At 44.5% G+C, this 15054-nt stretch overlaps 1 protein-coding gene across 1 annotated transcript in view; it reads right to left on the bottom strand.

The window, feature by feature from the left end:
* The window catches only part of LOC146548152 (NACHT, LRR and PYD domains-containing protein 12-like), a 390489-nt gene that overhangs the window by 191200 nt on the left and 184235 nt on the right, over positions 1–15054 (bottom strand). The window lies entirely within an intron of this gene.

Below are 15054 nucleotides of genomic sequence, written 5' to 3'. Positions count from 1 at the left end.
AAATATGTATTTTACCTGGTTAATGTGTGTGGCGGGGCGTGGTCTGCAGCGCCGCTGCAGGGGAGGCGGACGCACCTGAGCGGCACCCGCAATCACGCCTCGCCGCCTTAACGTCTGTGCTGTTGTGTTGGTGTGTGTCGGGCTGTGAGCTGCAAAGCTACAGCCGGCTGTGTGCGTACAGCAACCGTGTGTGAAAAGTGGTCAATAAAGAGAAGCTGAAAAGCGTGTTCATGCAAACATCGTCGGGTCTGCCGTGATATGTTTACAACGGGACTTCTGCTCCTGAACCTCTGCGCACAGCGTCTGCAGGTCGGGGCTGTACGAAGTCACTTTCATCTTTACAGGACTGTAAGCTGTCGTCTGTGAGGCGTGAGCGGTGTTTGTTTTTAACATAGTTCACGGTGGAGAACAGCTGCTGACATAATGTGGATCCGAAGATCCATAATTGGCCTTCCTGGGGCTGAAAGTCTCGATAAATGCACGGCGTTTCGGCGGGTACACCGGCTTCCACGAGTGTGACGCTTATTTGAACGATGAAAAAATAAAAAAATATAATTTTCTTTTTATATTTCAATATCACAATAATCTTCCAATTTAGAACTACAAGTTAAAAAAGAACATAAATAAAATACACTTCAGCTAAATACTTCTAATTTATTTTCCCAAACCACGAGGAGCCGCACTGTAAGGACTAAAGAGCCGCAGGTTGCCGACCCCTGCATTAGTGTTAGTCAATGTTGCAACTGAACTGAAAAACAAAAGATTTTGGTCAGGTCCAAAGAAACAAAGTCACTATTAATACAACACAACCCCCCCAAAAAGAGCCATGTAGACCCCGGGCTCTATGGGTCTTGTGCTCGGAGCTTGTTCCTGTGCTGCCATGATTAGTGCCTCTGTGCTGTCTTTCAGTCCAGCTTTGTTCAGCCACTGGTAGGATTTCTGGATGTCAGCCACTTCCTCTGCCTGCTGGTGGTGCAAACTGTGTTGTTCTGAGTTTCATTGGACGTCTTTGTCCAAAGCACCAGACAAAGGGCAAAGTAGATGCATTTGCATCAGCAGGAAAATACACCCCAAACTAGCATCATCATTATACAACTTTAACAACGGCCACTAAATGATACTTCATACACAGACCAGTGTTAGGTTAAGTTATGATGTCACTGGCAGAACATTTATAGAAACAACCTTTGAACTCTGAGTCAGCAGCTCTCTTACATGGTCAGCTGAGCTCCATGATTGAAGAACATTGTTGCTGCAGGTTCATGACTGAACTCTGGAGGTTTTTCTCTGGACCAGTCACTCCTCACAGACACACAGCTGGATACTGGAGACTGTGACCTCTGACCTCTGCAAACACAAACATCAATAACTGATCAGTTCTCTCTGACAGCCATATGATCAGCTGATCCCTCTGTGATATTGTGTCTGCCTCATAACGCTGACAGGTCAGCCAATCATCAGCCAGTTTTTCTGTCTCTGAATGAACTCAGTTTGTTCTCAGCTCTTCTCTGATTCTGCTGCACTGACTTCACTTAAACTTACAGAGTTCAGATCTTAGCAAGAAAACAAGTCAATAAAAATCAAACTCAGATCAAACAGTTTGAACCAATCACAGATCAATGATTCTGTCATGGTTATGTTGAAATGACTAATAAAGTTAGTAGTGTTCTTACATTATTGCTGCAGGTCCATGACTGTAAGGTGGAGGTGTTTGTGTAACCCCGTCACTCCTCACAGACACACAGCTGGATGCTGCTCCGTCCTCTTCCTCCATCTTCTTGATGTCAGGGTGGAGTTAGTCTGAGAGGTAAACACACACACTCAGAGGTGCTGTTGTACTGGAAGCATCACACTGACGGCTTTCTAATGTTGGAGCTTTGGCCCTAAAGTCCAAACCAGTTATTTTAGAGGCTCAAAGTCTTTAAAAAACACCAAAACCATCACATTATTTAATAAGTACATGATCAGGTGGATGAAGGAACTCAGTGTGTTTGGGATCATCATCATGGTGAGGAGCCCACATGTTACGGCTCCTTTGGAGAGAAGCTGAGGATCACTGCAGGAAGTGAGCTCATGAAACCAAACTGCTGTTTGTGAGCAGGATGACTCTGTTATTGGACCTGGGGCCCGTTCTTTGTACCTCGCTAAGTAAGTTAGCTGGATTAGATTGTTGACGATTTCGCGTGATCTTGGATCGTTCGGTTCCCCGAAGCCCATCCGGGACTTGCTGTCATAGCAACAGAGCCGTAAGCGTAAACCTGCTCGGGAGCAGGTTTACTTTATGTAAACAGGATTAGATCGCGGCCACGCAGGTATGCCCGCGTCATTCATACGAAAGCAACAGCGATATTCCACCACTGTTTCACCATAAATAAATAACATCAATGTAACTAAAGACAATGCAGCACCTGATCCATTTATTGATTTCACACAGGTCATTTCCTAAAAAAGGGAAATGTACTATTAACATTCTATTACATGTATGTGATTATTACAGATGTAATTCATATTTCAGAGTAGTAATTGCAAATTACTTCGTGTAATCAAGATGGGAGACCACGGCTATAAAAGCGAAGGTGGATTTGGGAAGCCTGTCACAGCCATGTCCTGTCCGTATACGCGAGCCACCCATTGCGGAAGGTGCAAGATTGATAAGGAGAGTCCTCAGAATTCAGCGTATATTGCGGGATAGACAGGATCCTTTAGCTCAGCGCGACAGTGTGCTCATAGAGAGATATCGATTTTCCCGTGAGGGTATTATTTACTTAACCAACTTGTTGACGAGGGGGTGCAGGACCACCACCTGTATTTTTTTGCTCTGCCCTTTTCTTGGTTGCTGTTATAAACAAACAAACAGATTATTTCAGGGTCTCTTTCCAAGAGACGAAAAGCAATATAAGTGATAAATATTACCATTCTGTAGAATATTCTTATATTTCACTTTTACCTGTTCCCATGTTCTAGTGGGTCCTGTTGTGGCTCTAATGTGAAAGGGGATATAATATAACAATATAATATAATGTAATATAATATTGGATAATATAGTGTAATATAATAAATCTATAAATAAATAATAAAGTGACTGAATAGTGGTATTGTAAAGCGCTTTGGGTGCCTTGAAAAGCGCTATATAAACCCACTCCATTATTATTGTTATTATTAAATTACTTACGAGTTTGATTAGTCAGCAACTTTCTGCCAGCCCTCGCTCCTTGCTTTTGCAGCCTTTGCAGTGTTCCCTTGCGTTTTAATTAAACTCTGAAACTCCTGAAATCCCTCAATCAAGAGTTCTTGCTCTGCTGCCGGAAAATACCGAGCGCGCCCCTTCGACATTTTCGCCGACCAATCAGCGGGTTGCCGATCAATGTTTCTACTATCGATGCGTAGCCCCTTTTACGACACCCAGTGATGTCACATTACTGCGTCCAGCTGTACTAATCGTCAACAGCTGGTGTGTTCGGGGAACCGGATTAGCGAGCTCACGGTTAGCGCGATGGTTTGATCTTGGATGTAGTAAGCGACGTACGAAGAACAGGCCCCTGCTCTGTGTTCTACATGTGATCAATACTTCAAATATCTGTAAACATCTCATCTTATATTTGTTGCACTTGGTCACATCTGTGTTTAAAAATAGATTTTTAATGTCACTGAGAGTTCTTTTCTACCTTTATTGATTTATTTTGGAATAAATTAAATATAAAGGTGCCAAAAACTGCCTGCAGCTTCTGCTCTGTGACAGGAAACTACTGTCAGGCTCAAAATGACTTCAGATTATTCATCACAGAGTGTTTATAGATCACAGGACACGTTACAGTTTTACTGTTAATGTTTTAGTTTAAAAGAATGACGTGATAAGATCTTACTGTGAATCTGCGCGCTCATTGGCTAATACCCTGAGACTGACAGGTGGTTATCCAATCAGCGTGCGGCCTCACGGACATAAAACTCTTAAAGTTTGTTTCTGAAGGGATTTTCAGATCAGACCTGATGTTTCTGCCTACAGCCTGTTTACCGATATAATCGATATCAGATATCAGAGCAACAGAAACCTCGGTGATCAGGACACCGGCACTGAGAACAGGAAGTGGCTCAAACGTCGCACTTTCATAAAGTGAACTACACTCACCGAGTTTCTGTCGCCATTTTAGTTTTAAAAACACGTCGTGATAAGGGCGGGTCTTACTGTGAACCGGCACGCTCATTGGCTAATAACTTGAGATTGACAAGTCGTTATCCAATGAGCGCGCGGCTTCTCCCAACATAAAGTAGTTTCCTTTGAAAAACCAAAGTCTGATTATTTTTGCCTCCACTGACGGAGCCTGTTGTTCCCGCCACAGAGACACAGTAATGTCAGAGCGGTGTTAACACTCACCTGCCTCAGCACAGCTCTCACTCTCCTCCTGCTCTCTCAGCTAAACTCACTTCCTCTCTACTTACAGGAAACCAGCGCTCAGAGGAGCCGACCGGCCTCACGTTTCATCCACAGACACGAACAGTGTGGAATTATTTTATGTCATAAGAAGAAACATATTCATGTTAACACTCACCTGCCTCAGCTCCACCTTCCTCCTCCTGCTGTTCTGAACGGAGGATCAACACTTTCACTTTCACTGCTCCTCCCTAAACACAGAGGATGCTGGGACTTGTAGTTTTTACCTTGTGTGATATTTATGGCTGTGACACTAAATCACAGCATGAAAACTTCCTGCAAACATGTCACAGGCGATAAAAGTTTCACATTAAAGGTGAAGTTATTTTTCTGTCTCATGTTCAATAAACAGTGAGCTGGGAAAACTGAAGAACAGACTTCAGACGTTCCCTGCAGAGTTTCTGCTGCTCGGTCGTCTGCATGTTGCTGAGACTGAGCTGATGATGAAGCTGTGATGGGTTTATGGCACGTTTGGTTCTGGAGAAGAGTTTTACTGCCGGTGCAGGTGAAATGATCAGAGGTTACAGCCTCTGGTTAAAGTGGAGGCAGCGATCAGGACGGCTGAGCAGCAGAGGTCTCGAGGGTCCTAAAGTGTAAAAGCATCAGTGTTAGTAACACAAAGATCACAGAATGGGATCATCCACACAACACTAACATCTAAATCCACGGCAGGAACTCTTCCAGTGTCCTGAAAAATCTGTGTGCACGATGCTGAGATTAAAATCTGTCTGCTCATCTTAATGCAATATTGTGAAGTTACAATTCTTTTCTGTAAAAAGAATTTTCATTTTTGTATATAAATAAATGTTGATGTTGTGCTTTGGGATCGTGTGCTTCAAAATTCACTTATAATGTGCCAAATGACTGCAACAGGCGGCTTAAGGCAATGCCATCCAGAGTAAGGATCTTGTTAGCCACAGTGTTTCTAAGATTTTTACGCCCCGTTACAATAACCTCAGTTTTATCTGAACTTAGAAGCAGAAAATTAAAGCTCATTATGTGTCTAAGACATCCCGGCAGTTTAACCAATAAAAGCGGGTATCATATGCATAGCAGTGAAAATGTATGCTATGTCTTCTAAAGCACGTATAATGTAAACAGAACTGGTCTTTGCACAGAAGCCTGTGGAGCTTCATAATTAACCTCAGTGTGTGAAGAGGACTCTCCATTTAATAATAGCTGTAATAAAATGTTCTGGCCAACGGTGTTAAACGCTGCACTTGGGTCTAGCAAGGAAGATTTCAACTTTTCAATATGAATGAAGGCTGAAAACTGATTAGATTAATGTCTGATGATCTTTTCTGTGCTTCTTCAAGTTTGTAACACCGAACATATTAAAGGATGATGTAAGGTTCACAGGAAGAGTTTAATTAGACACACATTTACTATTTTCTTTATACTCTTTCTTTCTTGACATGTTTAATATGCTTACTATCAGAGGAGAAAATGAACCTTGTGTAGTTTAAAAACTTTTTATTTAATCAAACTGTAATGTTGTTGAACTCTGACGGACGTGTCTTTTAATCTTGTCAACAAATCCTTAATCACCTAAATGTGCCATTTATCATCTAGTAAAATGTTCCCTCTGCTTCTGTTGCACATCTCCCCCGACACTCTCTGCTTCACCAGCCCTGTGCAGCTGGTCCAATCGCTGCGTCCTTAAACTGGTGTGTTTAAATCTCTTTACCTCTGTTGTGAACTTCACACAAAGTTTGTGGTAACAAAATCAAACTGAGGAGGATCTGGTTTGAAAAACACACACTCGCGAGACAAAATAAAAACAGACTGCTCAAAGCAAAAGCAGAGCCCTCACAGCTGGTAGCACAAAACACAGTGACAACGTGCGTATCAGATACCCTCAGTGCCAAAAGCATAAATATGAAAACATGGGATCACCAAGAATATCCTAAAAATGGCATTGAGGGGGTGTTACAGTGAAATAAAATGAAACATTTTCATCTGAAAATGTTTCATTTTAGTAAAAACAATTCTCTGTAGTTTGATACTGTCGTTACAGACAAAGCGGATGTTTAAAGCCTTTGGACGCACATTTGAAATGCACTCATTCTCCTTATCAGCTGGAAACATTAAAGCCGTAAAATGACACACCCGCGTGTAACAAACCATTTGTTGGGGGTTGTGGATTTGACACCTCAGCATTGTGAAAGTGGGGAAACATGTTTCTGGCTGAGCATAAGATTTCTGCTTACAACTTAGAATCTCAGTTCTAAATGTAATTCAGATGTTTTTTTAAGTAGGGCTAATGTATTATTTGACTTCTAAGGCATACACACACACACACACACACACACACACACACACACACACACACACACACACACACACACACACACACACACAAGAACAACAACAACAACAACACAGAGAAGAAGAAGAGGGGGTCGTTTTACTACACATCATAAAAACGCAATCATTCATCTTCCAACTGTATCTTTCTGTTCTGGATTTAGAATCATTGGTTGTTTACTGATCTGTACTTTGGGAGTCACACTGTTGTGATACTGGGGAGAAAAGGGTAAGGTTTGATAGACTAAACCATTACACACAAAACTTGAAAAACCTAAAGAGTGTGTGAGACTGCTAGCTGTGTCGTTCAGCAATAAACTCATCTATAAATGTGTTAGTAAAGAGTGACGTGTACTTCTGTCCCATTAAGCAACGGTTTAACAAATTTCACTGCAAACTATAAAAGTAATCTGGATTTAAATAGAGTGTGCCGGGTGGCGGCCAGGAGCGGAGGCCCTGGCGGACTGACCCCCGGCTGCCAAGACTGGCAATAGGGACATGGAATGTCACCTCTCTGGTGGGGAAGGAGCCTGAGTTAGTGCGTGAGGTTGAGAGGTACCGGCTAGATATAGTCGGGCTCACCTCTGCACATGGCTTGGGCTCTGGAACCAGTCTCCTGGAGAGGGGCTGGACTCTGTCTCAGTCTGGAGTTGCCCCTGGTGAGAGGCGGCGGGCTGGGGTGGGTATTCTAATATCCCCTCGGCTTGCTGCCGGTACATTGGGGTTTTTCCTGGTGGACGAGAGGGTTTGTTCCCTGCGCCTTAGGGTCGGGGAACGGGTCCTGACTGTCATCTGCGCTTATGCGCCGAGTGGCAGTTCAGAGTACCCAGCCTTCTCGGGTGTGGGAGGAGTTCGGAGAGGCCATGGAAAAAGACTTTCGGACTGCCTCGAAGAGATTCTGGCAAACCGTCAGGTGTCTCAGGAGGGGAAAGCGGTGCTCTACCTGCACTGTGTATAGTGCTGGCGGAGCGCTACTGACGTCGACTGAGAAAATTGTCAGGCGGTGGAAGGAATACTTCGAGGACCTCCTTAATCCTACTGACACGTCTTCCGAGGAGGAAGCAGAGTCTGGGGATGAGGGGAATGACCCGCCAATTTCCGGGGGCGAGGTCACTGAGGCAGTTAAACAACTCCTTGGTGGCAGAGCCCCTGGTGTTGATGAGGTCCGCCCCGAGTTCCTGAAGGCTCTGGACGTTGTAGGGCTGTCCTGGTTGACACGCCTCTGCAATGTTGCGTGGAGATCAGGGGCAGTACCTGTGGACTGGCAGACCGGGGTGGTGGTCCCCATCTTTAAGAAGGGGGACCGGAGGGTGTGTTCCAACTACAGGGGGATCACACTCCTCAGCCTCCCTGGGAAAGTCTATGCCAGGGTGCTGGAAAGGAGAGTTCGTCCGCTAGTCGAACCTCGGATACAGGAGGAACAATGCGGTTTTCGTCCTGGTTGTGGAACACTGGACCAGCTCTTTATCCTCTCCAGGATACTTGAGGGTGCATGGGAGTTTGCCCAACCAGTCTACATGTGTTTTGTGGACTTGGAGAAGGCATTCGACCGTGTCCCTCGGGGTGTCCTGTGGGAGGTGTTGCGGGAGTATGGGGTGTCTGGCCCATTGCTACGGGCCATTCGATCCCTATACAACCGTTGCAAGAGCTTGGTTCGCATTGCCGGCAATAAGTCAGACTCGTTCCCGGTGGGTGATGGGCTCCGCCAGGGCTGCCCTTTGTCTCCGGTTCTGTTCATAATTTTTATGGACAGGATTTCTAGGCGCAGCCAAGTGGCGGGGGGCTTTCGCTTTGGTGGCCTCAGAATCTCATCTCTGATTTTTGGGGATGATGTGGTTCTGTTGGCTTCATCGGGTGAGGGCCTCCAGCTCGCACTGGAACGGTTCGCAGCCGAGTGTGAAGCAGCGGGAATGAGGATCAGCACCTCCAAATCTGAGGCCATGGTTCTCAGCCGGAAAAGGGTGGAGTGCCCACTCCGGGTCGGGGATGAGTTCCTGCCCCAGGTGGAGGAGTTCAAGTATCTCGGGGTCTTGTTCGCGAGTGATGGGAGAAGGGAGCCGGAGATCGACAGACGGATTGGGGCTGCGGCTGCAGTAATGTGGACGCTGCACCGGTCCGTCGTGGTGAAGAGGGAGCTGAGTGTAAAAGCGAAGCTCTCAATTTACCGGTCGATCTACGTCCCTACCCTCACCTATGGCCACGAGCTGTGGGTAGTGACCGAAAGAACGAGATCGCGGATACAAGCGGCAGAAATGAGCTTCCTCCGAAGGGTGGCTGGCCTCTCCCTTAGAGATAGGGTGAGAAGTTCGGCCATCCGGGAGGGGCTCAGAGTAGAGCAGCTGCTGCTCCACATCGAAAGGAGCCAGCTGAGGTGGTTCGGGCATCTGACAAGGATGCCCCCTGGGCGCCTCCTGGGTGAGGTGTTCCAGCCATGTCCCACCGGGAGGAGGCCCCGGGGCAGACCCAGGACACGCTGGAGAGATTATATCTCTCGGCTGGCCTGGGAACGCCTTGGTGTTCCCCCGGATAAGCTGGAGGAGGTGGCTGGGGAGAGGGAGGTCTGGGCCTCTTTGCTTAGGCTGCTGCCCCCGCGACCCGGCCCCGGATAAAGCGGATGAAGATGGATGGATGGATGGATGGATGGATTTAAATAGAACATAGTAGTGCAGGAAACACTAGTATAAGGTGTCTATGGAACAAATCTCCTTCAGCGTTCAAAATGACCAAAGTGAGGCCTACAGGCGTTTCTCTTAGTTGGTTGTGTTCAGGGAAAAAGCAGCTAAATACACTGAGACTGCTCCACATTGTTAGTGAGTTAACTCTGGATATCTGTAGGTTTGTCAAACTTGGAGTGAACAAAAGCAGAAAACAGTAAAAGTTGCAGACAGTGAAAGTCTGGTTTATTTCATGAACACAATGAAACATTTTCGGCAAAGTAGCGTACATGATAAATAGATACACATAACACGGACAGTGAGAAGTAAAACTCGTCGTCTTACCACATGTTATATTCTGTAAACTTAAAATAAACCACAGAAATGAGTGTTTAGTGTTTTAAAGTCATTATTAAAAACATGAGTCAACATTACTGAAGTGACACTTTAACGATGCTTCACATCACCGTGTTTATGATGATAAAACATGTTCTCTCGTTAGTAGATGTCTGCGCTGACACTTGTCATGAAAATGTCCCGAGCCAGGGTTCCTCTTCAATTACCATTGATCATTAATAGGGTCACAAAAGATTTGTCACATTATCCCCATAAACAAAATGCTTTTATAGAAATCATTGTGACACAAATATTTACAAAAATATTGCCTTTGACAAGATGGCGCGGCCACGTCCAGACGCCTTCCTGACCGCTCCGCTCCGACTATCCACTTTTCTTGTTTTTTACTTATTTTTTGCTCTGGTTTACATCCCAAAATCCTCTAGCCTTATAGTATACGACAGCGGATCACTTGTAAACATCGGTGCCAAGGTTGCACATCTAATCTTGGACACTTTTAAACCTGACCCTTCCTGGCCGCCAGAGATTCTACGCGGCGCGGAGAACAACAAAGGACGGGCCGCTCATCCGAGGCGCAGAACAAAGAAGCGCCGGGGAAAACGCGCTGGTATTAGGAACAGACTGAGACAGCAGGCGCATCGCGCACCACTGCCCAGTATCCTACTGGCCAATGTACAATCCATGGAGAACAAGCTCGATGACCTAAGAGCAAGGGTCACCTTCCAACGTGACATGAGGGACTGCAACATTCTGTGCTTCACGGAGACATGGCTGACCCCCACCGTGCCGGACCAGGCCGTAACTCCGTCGGATTCATTCTTTGTGCTCCGCGCGGACAGAACGGCAGAGTCGAACAAAACCAAAGGTGGAGGAGTGTGTTTCATGGTAAACAGAAAGTGGTGTGATGCCAGGAGCATTTCTACTCTCTCCAGCGGCTGCTCGCCACATCTGGAGTTCCTGAGCATTAAGTGCCGCCCTTTCTATCTGCCCCGTGAGTTCACCTCAGTCATCGCCACGGTGGTCTACATCCCACCCCAAGCGGACACAGGTATGGCTTTGTCCGAATTACATGATGTGCTGAGCTTGCTTCAAAACAAGGACCCGGGCGCAGCCCTCATTGTAGCAGGAGACTTTAACAAAGCGAACCTCAGACAAGTCATGCCAAACTTTTACCAGCATGTCTCGTGTCCAACGAGAGGGGATCGGATTTTGGATCACTGCTACACGCCATACAAGCAGGGCTACAAAGCTGTCTCACAGCCGGCTTTTGAGCATGTTGTTTGTGCTATTCTGTTTAAAAACTATTAGCCTGTGAAACTATTAGAAAAGTGAAATCAGAAAAAGTGTAGGTATTACTACTAATGGGAATTGAAGCAGTTGTAGGAATTGAAATTGATACTCAGCCCTAATCACATTGTCTCCTGTTATTTTTCTTGCAAACCAGGCGAAACAGGATTTAATGATAACATGCAGCAAAACTGAATCCTAAATCATCAAAGCAGCCGTAACAATAACACAAACAACATGTTTAAGCAGTAAAAAATATTGCGAAATAAAGAAATCACAGGATAAAATGATTAATTAGGCAAGTTTTTCTTTATTTAAAATGTTTTCTTTAAAATATTTTGTATTAATCACGTTACAATCGAACAAAAAAGGGAAAAACTAACATTTTAAAGGTGTTATTCAGTTTTTCCTCCTGCAAATCTTTAGATCTTTTTTAGAAAAGCAAAGTCTTGATGAAGCTGCATGAGTGCTCACTGTGTATGTTAACAATGATCAGATGAGTTTCTTTTTTGTTCATTTAAACCTGTTTTATATTTAGTTTTTTTCTAATTTGACTCGATTCACAGAAGATGAAGCATTTGAACTGAAGTTCAAACTAGAATTTCTTAGAGAGACTCCGCCTGAAAGAGTGAAACCCGCATGTGAGATTTTGTGGCCTCTGTGTGACTGTTGGTGGGTCAAAAAGGTTTCAGCTGCACAGCCAGACGTTATTGAGCGAGCCACCGGTTGAGAGGCACACTTCTCGCAGCTCCTTCCTTTCGTCAGACTTTAAAAGAAACATTTATAGGGTTTAGAGATATTAATATTGATACCACCTCTGGAGAGGTTACGGTGTTGTGCCAAAAAGTGATTTCCAATGTTTCTGTGTATTTTTTATGTGTAATATCTTTACGTACGTTGGTAAATAGACTTCGGTTGTCAGGTTAAGGCTGTGTGCAGGCAAGAGTGGAAGTAGAAGAACCCAAAGTGCAGACACTCGGAGGCGGAAAGTAACTCAAAACTCAGCTTTTATTACTGGATGGCAAAAAGTGGCAAAACGTAGTGATGTGACGTTCTGTATCGAGGCTTCGAAGCGTGTGTCGAGTAATGGAGGGGGCGTTTCCGCGAAGCGCGTATCGAGGCTTGCTTCATTTATGGGAGGAGCTGAAAATGATGACGTCCGAAGCCTCGCTGCCCGGCTGTACCACGTGACTGGTTCAGGAAGCGGTTCGAACTTTGCCGCGAGCTATGACAGCGATATAAAACCCTCAGACCCCATTCAAAATGTGGGTGTTTGATGGAGAGTTGCGGTTAGTGAGAGTTAGAGACAGTTTGGAGAGAGGTTGGAGGTTTAGGAGAGTGAGGAGAGAAAGTCAGGAGAGAATGGAGCCAGCTACGAAGAGGAGGATGTCCTCCCCTGTGTGGGAACATTTTGAGCTTATATCTCCCAACAAGGTATGTAAATTTCTACAGAAGATGTATTTTCATAATACTGATGGTGCAATAAAACCTATGTGAAGCTGTCTGTACTTTTGTACAAGGTGAAGTGTTTGCTATGTGCCAGGGAGCTGGGATATAACAACAACACCTCATCCATGCATAGGCACTACAGAGCTATGCATGAGAATAAGAGGAACACCGATTGTGGAGCAAGACCAGGTGAGCCATCAAATGCCATGATAATATAGCATGCTGTAATGTTACTAAATGATATAACAATATTATACAATGCAATAAGTTATGTGTGTGATATTTATATTTGTGCTTTGTCTTTATTGTCTTTCCTCAGGAGAACAATCTCAAATAGATGAAGACCTGGTTAGCATGGTGATTGAGGACTCCCAGCCATTTAGCATTGTGGAGGACAAAGGATTCAAAAGATTTGTTAAATCATTAAATCCTAGCTATGTTCTCCCCACTAAAAAGGTCATAAAAGCAGTGAAAATTTAGTTTTTACAGAATAAAATGTGAACAGGCAGGACTGACGCCTCAGTGTGTAGCTGTCCATACCTCAACGTTACAAAAGCACAACTACTGTCCACACCCCAACCACACCTCACCTCACAGTAAATGATCATTTCCATTTTAAGCATTTCCAAATGATCATTTTCCATACTGCCACTATAAATATACACAGTATACTGCCATCAATACAATATACATGTTTTACACACTCCTTTTGTTGTTGACATTTACAGGCTGTGTGCAAAAGGCCACACTCTTCAAATTCATGCCAGCTATTATTTTTACGTCCAGTAGGTGTCCTGCTAGAGCAAATGAAGCTTCATGAAGCTTCACGTTGGGGTGAACCAATTGGATGAAAAGCTTCAGTGCTTCATGAGGCTTCATCTGCCCATCACTAGCAAAACGTAACAAAAATCCAAATAACGTTACATGACCAGGCAGCCAGAACACACAGCATAAATGAAAGCAGATCACAACACCGACACAAAGAAACACAGGGCTTAAATACACAGAGGGAGCAATCAGGGAATGGGTAACAGGAGGGAAACACAGCTGGGGCAAATCAGGCCTAACGAGACAAGGGGAAGCAAAACCAGACACATTAACATCAGACATGGACTTTCAAAGTAAAACAGGAAACATAACACAGACTCAGGCAGGCTCTATAACAAAGGGAACAGAGACGTGGGACCAGGGCAGACACAGACACTGGCTGTATCCCAATTCAGGATCTGCAGCCTTAAAGTACGCAGCCTCAACCATCCTCAAGGGCCGCGTACTCAAAGACCGCTAAGGCCGGAAGTGCGAGGCTTGTGAAATGGGACGGTCTAGCCTCCGTTGCGCTGCCCAGGTTGCCTAGCAACCATGATACTAACAGCTGGAAACGTGTCTTACAGCTTTGTTTGACAGAAATGAAGGAGAAAATCTTTTGTGCATTTGTTTGTTTGTTTCTACATGAGCTTTGATCATTCTCTGTGAGATTAGCTCAGCTATTGAACGGCGTATATTTTAAAGTAAAGGCTTTAAAACCAAGTTAGTATAAACGTCACTGATGTCACATAACTTTGCCGACATGTGGCCAACAGTAATGTTTTCATGTTCTTCGTTATTAAACATTTGCACATAAATAAGTGACGTAATATTCAGTACTTACTTAAAGTTTACTCTTCGGGCGCCCCTCATCCGCCGTTTTATTTCGGCAAAATTATCCACACCCACTGCCGCCCTATGCATTCTGGGATATGTTGGGCCACGAAGTCTACACTGCCACGTCCTTAAAATTCAGGGAAATGAAGGACGCATTTGGGGGCCGCATTTCGAGCAGCCTTCGAATTGGGACAGCCTTCGTCGCGTCGCTCTGACGTAATCGGCCTTAAAATGCGGCCCTTAAGGCTGCAGACCCTGAATTGGGATACAGCCACTGACTGGACGTGGGGATACAGCAGATAGGGGAGACAGCAACTATGGAACACAGACAGAAAACCAGAACACTAAAACTCTAACCAAACCCCACCCAGACAACCTAAACTAAGAATGATCCTAAAACCCATAAAGCAAAGCTAGAATATAATGAAATAACAAAATCAAAGAACCAAAAACACAAAACACTGGGTCAACGACCCAGGGACCCTAACATCGGTGAACAGGGTTTACAAAGAGGTTTTATATAGAATTAAAAAGAAATCTGTGTTTCAAGTGTCTTTACAACTCTGTGTTATTGTACTTACATTATAACCAATCCGCTCCTTTATCCCCACTTAAAATATTTTTACTGAACTATTGTAATATTTCCTCTTGGCCAACTTACTCTTACAAAAGACATGTTTAATGTTAATGAGATTTTTTTAACTACATAAATAAAGGTTATATAAAAGTCGCTGCCAAAAACTGATCGCGGCTTCTACCTTGTTACACGAATGTTGTTTGTGGCTCAAGATGACTTTATGTCATCCATGAGGGAAGCATTTGACATATGTTTCACATATTATAGCCCAACAAGTTACTTATAGCAGTTTAAATACGAGCAATCACTTTTTGGCAAATACCAGAAATCAGTTTTTGGCAGACAATCACTTT

The sequence above is a fragment of the Mchenga conophoros genome, linkage group LG23, assembly GCF_057382185.1.
Source record: "Mchenga conophoros isolate Kocher_MC1m ecotype Shallow Benthic linkage group LG23, M_conophoros_male_GT1.1, whole genome shotgun sequence".
In the NCBI taxonomy this organism is placed as follows: domain Eukaryota; kingdom Metazoa; phylum Chordata; class Actinopteri; order Cichliformes; family Cichlidae; genus Mchenga; species Mchenga conophoros.
This window is presented reverse-complemented; position numbering and strand designations above follow the sequence as displayed.